The following is a 13,461-nucleotide window of genomic DNA, read 5'->3' as shown; positions in this document are numbered from 1 at the left end:
AAAAGTGGTTCGTATAATCTGACAAAAAAAGAAATTTTTAGATTTGCACATGATAATCATGACTCTTTTTTAGACAAAAAAAATACAAAAGAGATATCAAACCCAAAATAAAGAAAAACAAAAATCAACAAATAAAAAAAAAAAATCACAAACAATAATGGAATATAAATACTAACAATAAGTTACATCTAATCTGGTTCTTAAGGTGATAAACATTTTAAAAGCAAGTGGTTTTATTAAAATGTCTGCAAGTTAATTTTTTAGTAGCTAAATGATGTAGTTCAATTTTTTCTTTAATCACATGATCTTTAATGAAGTGATGCCTTATATTTATATGCTTAGTTCTAAAATGTTAAATATGATTTTTTAAAATATATATGGCACTTATATTTTCATAGAAAATTAGAATAGTGTCAATAGAAAATTCTAAATCAATAAGTTGTTATTTTAACCAAAGAACCAGTGCCACACAACTACCTAAGGCAATGTATTCAACTTCAGTAGTAGAAAGGGATACTAAATTTTATTTTGTGGTAGACCAAGAAACTAAAGAGTTTTCAATGAATTGATAAGTTATATATAATAATTTTCTGATCAACCCTACATCCTATAAAATCTGAATCAGAATATTTAATGACTTCGAAAGAAGAGTTATGCCTTGGATGCCATATTCCTAAATTTTGAGTTCCTAAATGATATCTCATAATTCTTTTAACAACATTTAAATGATATTCTTTTGGATCAACTTGAAATCTAGCACAAAGATAAATACTAAATATGATATCCGATCTGCTAGCAGTTAAGTAAAGTAATGATCCAATTATTCCTCTAAATTTCTTTTGATAAATAGATTTTCTCATAGAGTCCATATCTAACTATACGGAGCAACTCATTGGTGTACTTTTTGATTTAGCTTTATCCATTTGATATTTCTTTTGGATATCCTTAATATATTTTGATTGGCATAAAAATGTGTCATCCTCTTTCTGCTTTCTGCTAAAACTAAGAAAGTAACTCAAGTCTACCATCAAACTCCTTTCAAATTCACTACTCATTATTTTTGAAAAATAATCACAAAGATTTTTATTAGTGGATCCAAATAGGATATCATTAATATATATTTGAACAATGAGTATATATTCTCCTACTCTTTTTAAGAAGAGAATGGTGTCCACACTTCTTTTAATAAATGATCTTTCTAGTATGAACGAGCTTAGCCATTCATACCATGCCCTAGGTGCCTATTTTAGTCCATATAATATCTTTTTCAATTTAAACACATATTTAAGGAATTGTTAATTTTTAAAACCTAGAGGTTGCTCAATATAAATATCATCTTGTATCACTCCATTAAGAAATACACGTTTAACATCCATTTGAAATAATTTAAAATCTTTTATAATGGGAAAAGGCTAGTAACATTCTTATCGCTTATTGTCATGCTACTAGGGCTAACGTTTCTTCAAAATCAATCATTTATATTTAATTGTATCCCTTGGCCACCAATCTTACTTTATTCCTGAATACTACACTTGAATCATTCATCTTAGTTTTATAAACCCACTTAGTTCCAACAACACTTCGAATTTTAGGTCTTTCAATTAACTCCCAAACATCATTTCTAACAAATTGATTCAATTCTTCATGCATGATCAAAATCCAAAACAAATCAAAAAATGCTTGATTTATATTAGTGGGTTAGACTATTAAAATAAAGGCTGAGTGGTTCACTTCTTTGCTAAGTCCATGCCTAGTCCTAACACCTTCACTCGGTCTCCTAAAATTAGTTTTTTAGGATGACTCTTAGGATATTTCTATTATCTAGCCAAAGTATTATCTATTTTAACCTTTTCTTCAAGATTTACATTTTCAACACTTTGGGTTTTTTCTTTGACATCTTCTTCTTCCAACTTAGACCATTCTAAAATATTAGATTCATAATAAATAACATGGGTGGTCATCTCAACCACCAAAGTTCTTCTATTAAAAACTCTATAGGGTTTTCCAATACTTCAATATCTCAAAAAAATCTCTGATTAGATTTATGATCAAAATTTCTTAAAAGGGTTTTACCATTATTATGAATAAAAACCTTACTTCCAAATACATGTAGATGTGAAAGGTTAGGTGTTCTTCTCTTAAGACGTTAATAGGGTGTATTGTTCAACTTAGATCTAATATTTACCCTGTTCAAAATATAACAAGTCGTACTAACCACTTTATTCCAAAAATATTTCAAAAGTAAATTTTTAGCTAACATGGCTGTAATAGCTTCTTTAAAAGTTCTATTTTTCCTCTCAACAACCCCATTCTATTGAGGGGTCATAGGTGCTAAAAAGTTGTGATTAATTCCTTGCTCTTTATATAAAACTTCAAAATTTTCATTTTAAAATTCTCCTCCATGATTACTTTGAATTGAAATAATTTCATAACCTAGCTTTCTCTTAGTCCAAGTAAAAAATTTTCTAAACTCTTCAAATGATTCACTCTTATGTGATAAGAATCTAATACAAGTGAATCTTGAATAATCATCAACAATTACATACCCAAAAGCTTTCCCTTCTAAACCTACTGTGCTAACTGGTCCAAGAAAATCCAAGTGTATGACTTCTAGTGGTTTGCTAGTTCTAGTATCTTTAATTGAATAAAATGTGGGCTTGACTTGTTTTCCTAATTGACATGCATCACACAAGTGATCTTTAGTAAAGTCTAATTTGAGTATACCTCTAACTAATTCTTTTTGGGTAATTTTCCTAAGATTTTTTATGCAAGCATGACAAAGTCTTCTATAGCATAACCAAGATTCATTAGTGAGAGCTTTGACACAAAAAGTATTAAAAGATTTAATATAATTCAAATCAAATATGTATACATTATTTAATCTATTTTCATGCAACACATCAATTCCATTTAGGCTTATAATATAGCTTGTAGGTCAAAATTTAGTATTAAAACCCCTATCGTAAAACTGATTAATACTTAACAATTTATATTTTAAGCCTTCAACTAATAAAGCATTATGAATAAAGAAATTATGCTTATTTCTAATAATAACTGTACCTACCACTCTCTTAGTTGTATTATCTCTCAATTTCACTTTGCCTCTGGCCCTGGCCTACAGCGATACGAATTGAGTTGTATCTCCAGTCATATATTTTGAACATCCGCTATCCAGGTACCAAATGCCCTCACGAGGGCTTGTATGAGAGCGTTTCTTTAATATTATCAAACATTATGATTGGGAACAAAAATAAATTTGTGTTCACCTTTTGATAATAAAAGTCCAAATGTATACTTGATATGCTATAATTTATGTATCTTAGGTCTCCACACTAGATGAGTTCTACTACGAATTATGTAAATGTGGGAAATATATCCTATTATTATAGATGAAAAGAACTTAACACCAGGAAAAATATTTACTAATCTATGTGAGTTATAATATCTTTTTTTAAATTTTGAAATTATATGCTTTTGATCAGGATTGTAAAATTATTCAAGTGTGGGAGGCGTCTTATTTTTCTTAAAAGCTTTTAATTTTTCTTTATGATATGAGTTTGTACTTTTTAAAACTAAATTATTAACTTTTAACTCATGTTCTCTTTGATTTGCTTCAGCTATAAACAACTTAAAATCATTCTCAAGATCAGTATAGAATGTTTTCAATAAATCTTGTTTCTTATTCAAATCATCAAATTTATTTAATAAGGCCATGTGGTTATTATCTATGGATGCATGATCTTTCCTAATATTATCATATTCTTATTGTAAATTCAAATACTAGAGGTTATGATTTGCATGCAATTTTTTAAGCTTCCTATATGCATTATAAATTTTTTAAGAAACTTAAAATAATTCATCGTAGAACATGTCACTTACCTCCTCTTGATTTGAATGATCAAGTTTATCTGTCATTAAGCATGAGTTTGTGACTTCCTTTTCTGCTTCTATTTCTTAGGATTTTGAAGTTGAGTCAACCCAGAAAGCTCTTTAGATTCTTCTCTTGCCCTTCCTAACATTACTTTTCACCTTAACTTTCTACTTGTTATGACTAGTTTTGAGATTTGGGAAATCTATTTTTATATGTTCAGGCTTCTTGCATTCATAACAAACGACTTCATTAGAAACTTTACATTCTTATTGAACTTACCTTTGTTCCTGTTGACCTCTTTTTTGATCCGACCACACTCCATGGGTCTAAATAGGCTAGATTGACCAAGTCAAACTTTGACTTGGTCAATCCAAGCCTTAATGGGTTATTTTGACCCATTAGGCCTATTAAGAGCCCAATTAGAATCCAAATCAAATCGAATCCGTTTCATGGCTCAATCCTCATGCCCTTTTGACCTAATTGACTAATTTGACTAAGTCAAATGTTGACTTAGTCAAATTTGGCCATTAATAGATCATAATCACCTATTAGGGCCCATTATGAGCCAAATTAATGGGATTTAAAGCTCCAATTGATTCCCTTTGAATTTCAAATTGAATCCACGGCCTCATGAGGCTATTTTCCCTCCAAATCACCTGATGAATCGATCCCAACCATCCACCTTAGGTTTAGGGTCCTTAAATATCAAAAAATTGATCCTTTTTAGGACATTTTGCTCTTGCTTTCCCAAGAGACTTCCCCAGCCTCTGAGATTTGGAAAGAGAGCTCCCATAGCATTCCTCGACCTTCCCCAACCAAAAGCCGATGACCTCGAGCTGCCGCCGGCGATCCTCCGGTGAACCCGAGACTCATGAAGTTCCAGGACGAATCCTGATCGATCCAAGCCATTTCAGAGCTCGAGTTCAAGAGGAAACTTATTTGTGAGGATCCTACGAGTCCAACGAAACCAAGAACTCCCGAATCCACCATGTGGATTAGGTAAAATCTTCAACCCTAGTTTAGAACACTTAGGGTTAAATAGCTTTCTATTCAGAGCGTTTTAGAACGCAATTTCAATTCCCCATTGATGCTCTTCACTAGTAGAAGCTATGTCTAAAATTTAGTTGCGTTTGATCTAGCCGATCGAGAGAAACCGCCAAAAAATGGTGTTAGGGCTCGGGTTACGGTTTCGTCCGCCAGGAGCAGATCTGGACCGTTGATTTTTCAATCAATGGTCCCGATTCGAACCTGCCACGGTCTGGAACGACCGCCAGGCTTCTCCCTCACAGTCCCTCGCACTGCGTGGCTAGATCCTGGCCGTCTGTCTGATACCACGCCGATCCAACGGTCGCCCGCTGCCGTCCTACATAAATAAGTGACCGCGGCCCGCGGTCGTTGATTGCGGCATGATTGCCGCAATCATTGGTTGGCGGCGCAATCATCGCACCGCCACCAATGATTGCCCGCAACCACGGGATCAATCCCGCTTCGCCACGTGGCATCCCGGCCCCGTCGCCTCCTCTTTTTAAATAAATAAATATTTTATTTCTTTTAAAACCTATTTTAACTTCTAAAATTCACATAAATTTTATTTTCGCTCCGTTTTTGACGTATAATACATCGTTTTGTTTGTATTCTCAGCCTCTTTATTCTAAAATTATTTTTAGATAAAAAGATAAGTATATTTTGAGTTATTTAATAAACACTGAAAATATATTTTTTAAAATTATTTTTGTAATTATTATCATTATATTATTATTATTATTATTATTATATTATTTTGAATTTTTTAGAAAAATATGAGTTTTATTTAAAATTATTTTCAGTAAGTAAGTTTGACTGTTTTGACAGATTTCTGTCTTAGAGCAATAATTGGTTATTTAATTATTATTTACTTAATTAGTATAATGATTATTTTTAAAATACAAACTATTTTTAAGCCTTTTTTTTTGAAACCACGATTGGGTGGTCAATGGGTCTCCCAAATACCTATGAATGGAACTATTTTTAATTATGTTTATTTTCACAAAACTCTATTTATTTTCTTTTAATATATGTTTATTTTAAATTATTTTAATCTAAAATTACCTATATTATTAAATTGATCTAATTTTGGGAGACCCATTCGATGAAATTTCAGACATGGATCTTATAGGTGAAGAGCAATCATTGGGGAGTGGGTTAGTGGATGGTTGAGTTCCAATCATTCACTAATCCCTTCATTAGTTTCATTTATTTTCCATTTGTCGTAGATTGCATGTGTAGGTCGCACCACGAGCACTTAGTTTAGGCTCTTCTAGATCTAAGGACATGGTGTGTTAACTACTTTTATATGTCTCCCATGCATTATTACCTCGAGGGTTAGTGTAAACTTCAATTTAAACCCATATAACGTAGTGACATCTTAAGGACAAAAATTAAGGACCCGTCTAGCAAACTTAGAAATTTTTTAGGGAATAGGATAGATCACTGATTGACATGAAAACTTCAACACTTAAACTTAAGGACATCTTAAACATCTCAAAATTTTCTTGGAATTTTTAGGGCTAGTTAGATCCCTTAATTAACCAACCATAATTTACCAGCTAAATAAGGCTCTGAGACCATCTAAAAATTACAATAAATATATTTTAGGTCAGAAAATTACCCACAATACCTTGATTTGTTCAAAATTTGACTCTTGACCTTAGATAAATAGGGTTCCTCAGTTTGACTCTAGGTTGACCCTTAATTTGACCTTAGGTGGAAATTACCATTTTACCCCTAATAAATCATTAAAAAATATTAAAAATCCCAAATTTCCCCCAAACATTTGGGATCACTTTCTCAGGTCATCCCTAACCTTTGGGAGTGTTCCAACCAGTTTGGAGCTAATTTGAATCAAAATAATAAAAACAGCAATTTATTAGGAAATTTAGAAAATTCCTTTAATTACCTGATCTTTAGAAATTCATTACTAATTTTATAAAATTCTAAATTATACAAACTAACTTGCATTAGACTCCTATTAGGGTATATTATTTATTAAAAATATTAGGTTTCAAGAAAATGGCCTAGATTAGAAAGTAAATGTTTTGGTCAACCTTAATTAAGTTAGAGCCCGAAACTTAGAAAATTCATAATTTTGCCTAGAAAACTCCAATTTCAGTGATCAACAAACTAATTTAACTAAAATAGTTCCTAATTCACTAATATTTAAATTCTAATTAAAATTTCCTTTTCTAGCCTCTAACAGATCTGAATTTTAGACAATTTTAACTAACTACCCAACTTAGGATCTATCCAAATCACACAAATCTTACACACACATAGAATTGTTTGCTAGGGCACAACTTCTAGATCTAAGCTAGGCCGCTGTGTTTTATTTTTCTGCTGTGTGCCGGAGCTTTCTGTGGTTTTCACTGCATGCTGTATGAAATTGAATTGGTGTGTTTGCTTACTTTTTTTGCAATTTGTGGATGATGTGATGAGCGTTAGATCTACCCTTAGGTTAGGAGTGTCATATATATATATATATACTGTTCTTTCGTGCAAGTGGTCATGCTCAAGCTAATAAAAGGGGGGCACCGTTATATTTTCTAATATCGTCTTATGCAGGTGCTTGCTCAACCCCCCTGAATAAATGAGGGCTAAAATAATTATAACTACTACAGTTGGACTGCTTAGCCCTCATAATTAAGAGCATGGATTGGCACAACTTCAATGGGATGTGTTTTTATTTTTATATATAAATTGCTTGTGATTTTTATTAGGATAATCATGCAGGGAGTCTAGAATTTTCTTTTTAAATGGATATAATATTTGTAAAATTTGTTAAGAGTTCTGAAAATGCAACTTTGAGTTGGGATATTCTTATCTGACTTGAATCCCAAATGAAGACGGCATCCTCATAGGGGGGAGTCTTCTTCCATTTGGGAGATCGAGTGGGATGGGTTTAGATATCCAAAGAGAAAAGGCAATCATCTCCAAAGGGGAGAATTATCTCTTCGTTTGGATATTCAAGCCACGACGGATCCAATGAGTCCAAGGAGGAGAGATCCAAGGAGGAGAAATCTAAGGAGTCCAAGGAGGAAAGTTTCAAGGAGTCCAAGGAGAAGAAGACACCTAGAAGACTGAAGACCAATATCCCACTCAAAGGCATTTGCATCTGTCATAGGCTTAGAAATCCGGGTTGTTGGTAGTGGTGCATGGCCACTTTATTTTCTATATATCTGGGTTGTAATAAGGGCAATTTGCTTATGGACATTTAGTTGATTATTTTTGGATTTATATTGATGTGTTTACCTGATTGCGCAGTAGAATTACCTACTTTTTCTATGTTTCTTTCTTGCATGCCATTTTTGCTTTCGCCTAGATTTTCATTAGGCTCTCTTAAGGATTACAAAATTTTTCTGCTCATAATTAATCTTATAAAATTTTAAAATTTAAATAATATAGAAATCTCACGAACCTAGGGAACTGCCGGAATCGTCCGGGGTCGCATGCATATTACTGCATTCTTCTTTCCTTGCTATAAGACATCTCCCTGCCTGCGGGTAGAGTTTGAATAATCTGGCCTATGAGGATGAAGTGCCGGACCTAGGGAAACTCAATCTTTTCTAAAAATTTATTTTCTATAAGTCTATTTTTAAAATTCTATAGCATTCATGAGCTGACATTTCAACTAGCATACATTGCATTAGTAACCAACTAAATAAAATTTAATTGTATTAACTAGGAGCATCTGACCCATATAAGTTTATGACCACCTAAGAAATTATCTAGATGTTGGTCCTATTTCAAAAGAACTGTACCACCCACCCATCTTTCATAACTGACTTGATAACATGGTTTTAAAGCGATTAGGTGGTTAGCTGGCTCCCCAATCCAGGCCGGGATAAGTCCAGGTTTTGCACTGCATTAGCTAGGACACGAGTCTTAGTGTTTTATAGAACACTAAGCCCAACCTAGATTTAGGATTCGAGGTTACTACACTCGGTCTCGTAGTATGACTTAAATAGTAGGTAGGTTCCTTCCTTTTAGGGACCATAAATCCTACTTATCTGCATCACAGGATGACGCCACCTCCATCATTCTCTCACGCATGTGATTGGATGCCTGACTTTTATTTTCTCCAGTTTCTCTCTAGTACTCTAGAGCCTCCAAATGCTGGTATGAGCCACACATGTCGATTCAGCCCTTCGGAGCTTTTCTTCCTCCTGAATAGGACTTCTTAGTCTATACCCCTGTGCCGATCCCACTTTAGGAGGGAATAATATATGATCCTTAATTGAGAGTTTTCTCGGGCTCCGGCCTAGGATGTAATTAACCACGTGGCTTGCGCCCGTGGGAAACTCGGTCCCACATCTAATAAACCCTACTCGAGCATTTATATCGGGTGGGGGAAACCCGATTAGGTCGTGTATATTATTACCCATTGGGGTGTATTGGCGACAATCTCTATCCTCAATAGTTAGTCATATGCATGATCCAATCAGGCCTTCCATCAACCTGTTCGTGGTTGAGTGTAGAGACATGCGATCGTTTTGTCCTACGGGATAGTGTGGCCGTACCATCTGCATTCGTACCTCACGAGCGGTGCTCTTTCGGAGGTCCACAGATTTCTGGTGACCACGGTGGTATCGGTTTCTCTCTCCATCTTTGGATTCTATATTATCCTTTATGGTGTGTACTCCAGGATTGGTACTCCTTAGATTAGGTCCATCCCACTCTTAGTTAGGGTTCCTTCCCCTTATCTAGGGTTTCCCCTACTCTACTTCTTTCCAGCCTTACAGGCTATTCTGTTCCTTATCAATCTACTTCTATAAAATCTCTATCAAATCCTTTACCCTTTCTTGTTTTTACTTCTGATTTCTAACCTTTCACTTTCTTTTCTTGGCAGCAGTGCCATGGCTTCCTTTATTCCGTCCGTCACTTTCAGTTTTGGTTCGAACGCGCGGGTGACTCTCCCTGAGTACCTGGTTGTATGTCCGCCCACTGGAGAAATCACTTTTGGTTCCTTCACAGACTCAACCTTCGTCACTCTTGGCGGGCCGACCGCTACGGAGGCTACTGCATTCTCTCCTCCTCAGAGGAGAGGATGCGCATCCATGCACCCTTTCGGATGACCAGCTGCTCGACGAACAGCACGGGCACCTGCTCGTTCCGTTCCTGTGCTTGTACAGCTTGTGCGGTCTGTGGCTAGGCGACTAATGCCTAGGCCACTCCCCGTTCCACCAGTTCGACCTGTGGCTAGGCGCCTAGTGCCTACCGCTCCTGTTGCGCAGGTTGCCCCAACCCCTCAGCACCGGCAGCCTGCTGCAATTGTTCCACCTGTTCGTCATTCGGCTAGACGACCTGTGCTTGTCGCTCATGTTGCACAAGTTGCTCCGGCCCCTCAGCGCCGACAACCTGCTGCTGTTATTACTCCCGTTGTTTTGGCGGAAGTACCTCGCATTCGGGTTTTCCCTCCCACTTCCACCAGGAAGAGGGGTGTCCAGACTGAGGTGCCTTCGTCCTCTTCTGCCCAGGTTTCTGTTTTTTCTCGGCTTTCTCACTTTGAGACTGTCGGGAAGTCCCGACACTTCCAGTTTTCCCTGTTCCCCCTGCCACCCATTAAGTGGGTTCAGATGTCCCTTCCACCTCCACCTCCGGCCATGGAAGAAGGGCCCGGAGGAATAGGAATAGGATGTTGCGTTTAGCTGCGTCTAAGGCAGAGAGGCAGTAGATGGTTAAGGCGATAGCTCACCAGAAGCTTGTTCAGAGGACGGTGGCTCCCAGACAGCGGAGACCACGACCAGTTACAATTGTGCCTGCTCCAGAGATTGTTGTAGCTCCTGAGATAGAGGCAGTCCAGGGAGGGTGCTTCTCCCCGCTGACACACAGTGGGGACGAGGAGGACGTTGCTCGCATTGCGGCGGCCCCTCCTGTTGCCACTTCCCTACCCCAGGTTAGGGTCCCCAGGGATGCTGGTGTTCGAGCCCTCACTCAGAGGATTTGACACATCATCCACCTAGCTCGTGGTAGGAGGCCTATCAGTCAGGAGAAGATACTCTGACAGATTTCTCAGACGACTTTTTAGTTACAGAGGTAGACTGCGAGGAGACTTTACAGTTGGCATAGGAGGCAGACACCCCAGCAGTCAGTCCAGACAGTTCTAGTTGCTAGGCCGCCAGCAGTTGCTCCTGTGATAGGATGACGCCCACATCGTCGAGGATGGAGACTGTAGCATGAGCCTGCCTGGCCTCAATTCAGTTCAGAAGTGGTAGCCTCAGAGCAGCCAGTTGTTAGTACGGAGCCCCACCGCAGGAGGTGGGTTTGGAGGCGTCGACAGGTAGTCACCCCTATCGACCCAGTGTCGGCAGTTGAGACAGAGCAGTTGTTAGAGGCAGAGTGGCTAGATGAGGCATATAATCAGATGGAGGTTGTGGCTCCTTCCGGGTCCGAGGTGATCCCGACGGCAGTCGATGATGGCTCAGTACCTACCCCAGACAGATCGCCAGTGCAGACTGAGATAGAGTTAGATCCCATTACTCATAGGATTACCTCCCTTATGAGTCCTTATATAGAGGAACTCAGACGATCTTTCTTAAATGATGAGGATATACCACTAGATCTGGATGATGATGATACACTACTAGATGAGTCCGATGAGGACATACCGGTGCACCGGATTTGTGTAGTTACCCACAGAGGCACTCGGATGAGAGAGAGCCCGAGTACCAGGATGACCAGGGAGAGCCCGAGGTGGGTGGATCCCCCAGATCATTTGATACGGATGCTACAGTCCTGAACCTTCAGGCACAGATGACAGAGATGGCCAGAGCTATGGCGACCATGACAGCATAGTTGGCAGCCTTGGGGGCGATGCCCCAAGTGGCAGGTGTAGCCGCTGCTAGTACTTCTAGAGATCAACCAGTTATGCCTCTAGTTACACTAGACCCCCTGAGAGTGGACAGGTCCAGAGAGCAGTGCCTGCAGCACCTTCAGTCGTTCAGAGTCAGCCAGCTCAGTTGTCAGCGGGTTAGCTTCAGGATCTGATTGCCCAGAAGGTTGAGCTGGCCATTTCCTCCAGGAAGACCGGAGGTCAGTTAGCAGAGGACGTCCTTACCCGGTAGAGTACGATCAAGAGCCCTACCCCCTGGTTTCATCCCTTCTAAGTTTAGAGTGTTTGACAGTTTTAAGAACCCGAGGCAGCATGTGGCTCAGTACCGGGCCATATATTGCAACATAGGAAGGAGTAATCCGTTGATGTTGAGGTTGTTCGTTAGCAGCTTGGTGGGGGTGGCGTTTGCCTGGTACGCCGACCTCCCCAACGACTCAGTCCGAACTTTTGCAGGGCTGGAGCAGCTTTTTGTACAGAGGTTTGTCAGCACAGAGCATCGAGTTACAGTTGGGGATCTAGTAGTCACCAGATAGAGGCCTAGAGAGTCACTCACATATTTCATAGTCAGATAGAGGAACCTTAGTTTGTAGTGCGAGCCACAGCTATAAGAGCAGCATGCAGTTGAGATCATTTTGAAGAACATAGATGGTCCCATTGCTCCATACCTGATGGGTTTCACCATTCAAACTTTTCAGAAGCTATTGACCAAGGGCCTACAGGACAGCATACCCGATGCAGTCCATCCTAAGGCTGAGAGTCAGCCTTCGTGCAGACCTCAGCGACAGGAGTTTTCAGGGGCACTTCCACCCAGGAGAGGGGAGGCACACAGTACTCAGGGACCAGCAGATAAGGGCAAGAGGCCCTTAGGCAGTTCAGCACCTCCACATTTGTCACACTCAGCTAGTCATTCACACTCAGCTAGTCAGCCAGCAGTACAGCCTAGGATCTCCTGTAGGACTCTAGAGAGCCAGCAGTACCTACAGGAGAAGCTTAGTAAGGAATATCCCTTTAAAAGGAAGAGTGTGAAGAAGATTTTAAATTCCTTACTAAGAAAAATATTTTGACATTTCCCAATAACAATAAAGTGGAGGAAGAGGGTCAGACTTAGCACCCACTCTATCTTCCTTACCACAGACACATTGGGCATGTGTTAGAGGACTGCTATGTCTTCAAGGATAGAGTTGAGAGGTTGATGGCTATAGGACAGATACACCTCCAGGACAGTGACCTAGTGCAACCTAAGGGCAAGGGCCCTAGAATAGTTCAGATGGTTTCTAGTCTTAGCCACAATCCCAGTTAGAGTGACAGTTAGGGCAGTAGTGGCAGTTTACCCAAGAGTTCTGAGGGAGAGTGGTAGTTAGCACTCTCCAAGAAGATCAAGAAGATGATAGACCGTGCAGTTCAGAGTTCAGAGGCAGTTGAGAGAAGGCCACCACAGGCCATGTTGACAGTTGCCTCTGTAGTTACTATGCCAGCACTTGTACCTTCTTCTTCTTTTCTTTCTGTTGTAGTGCCTACAGAGCACATTTCTTCTTCTTCTACTGTATGCACTATGAAAATATATGAAAGAGAAAAATATGTTGTAACCTTAGAGTGGAAGATAGGGTTGAAAGTGCTCAAATGGCACTTGAAAGTTCGTTAGGGATGTTAAGCCCTTATGAACTGCCAAGGCAAACCAAGAGGGGGGGGGGGGGTGAATTGGTAATTTTAAAAAATGCTCTTGGTT

Source organism: Dendrobium catenatum, unplaced genomic scaffold (assembly GCF_001605985.2).
Source record: "Dendrobium catenatum unplaced genomic scaffold, ASM160598v2 fragScaff_scaffold_986, whole genome shotgun sequence".
Taxonomy (NCBI): domain Eukaryota; kingdom Viridiplantae; phylum Streptophyta; class Magnoliopsida; order Asparagales; family Orchidaceae; genus Dendrobium; species Dendrobium catenatum.
The sequence above is the reverse complement of the archived record's forward strand: the minus strand, read 5'-3'. Positions refer to the sequence as shown.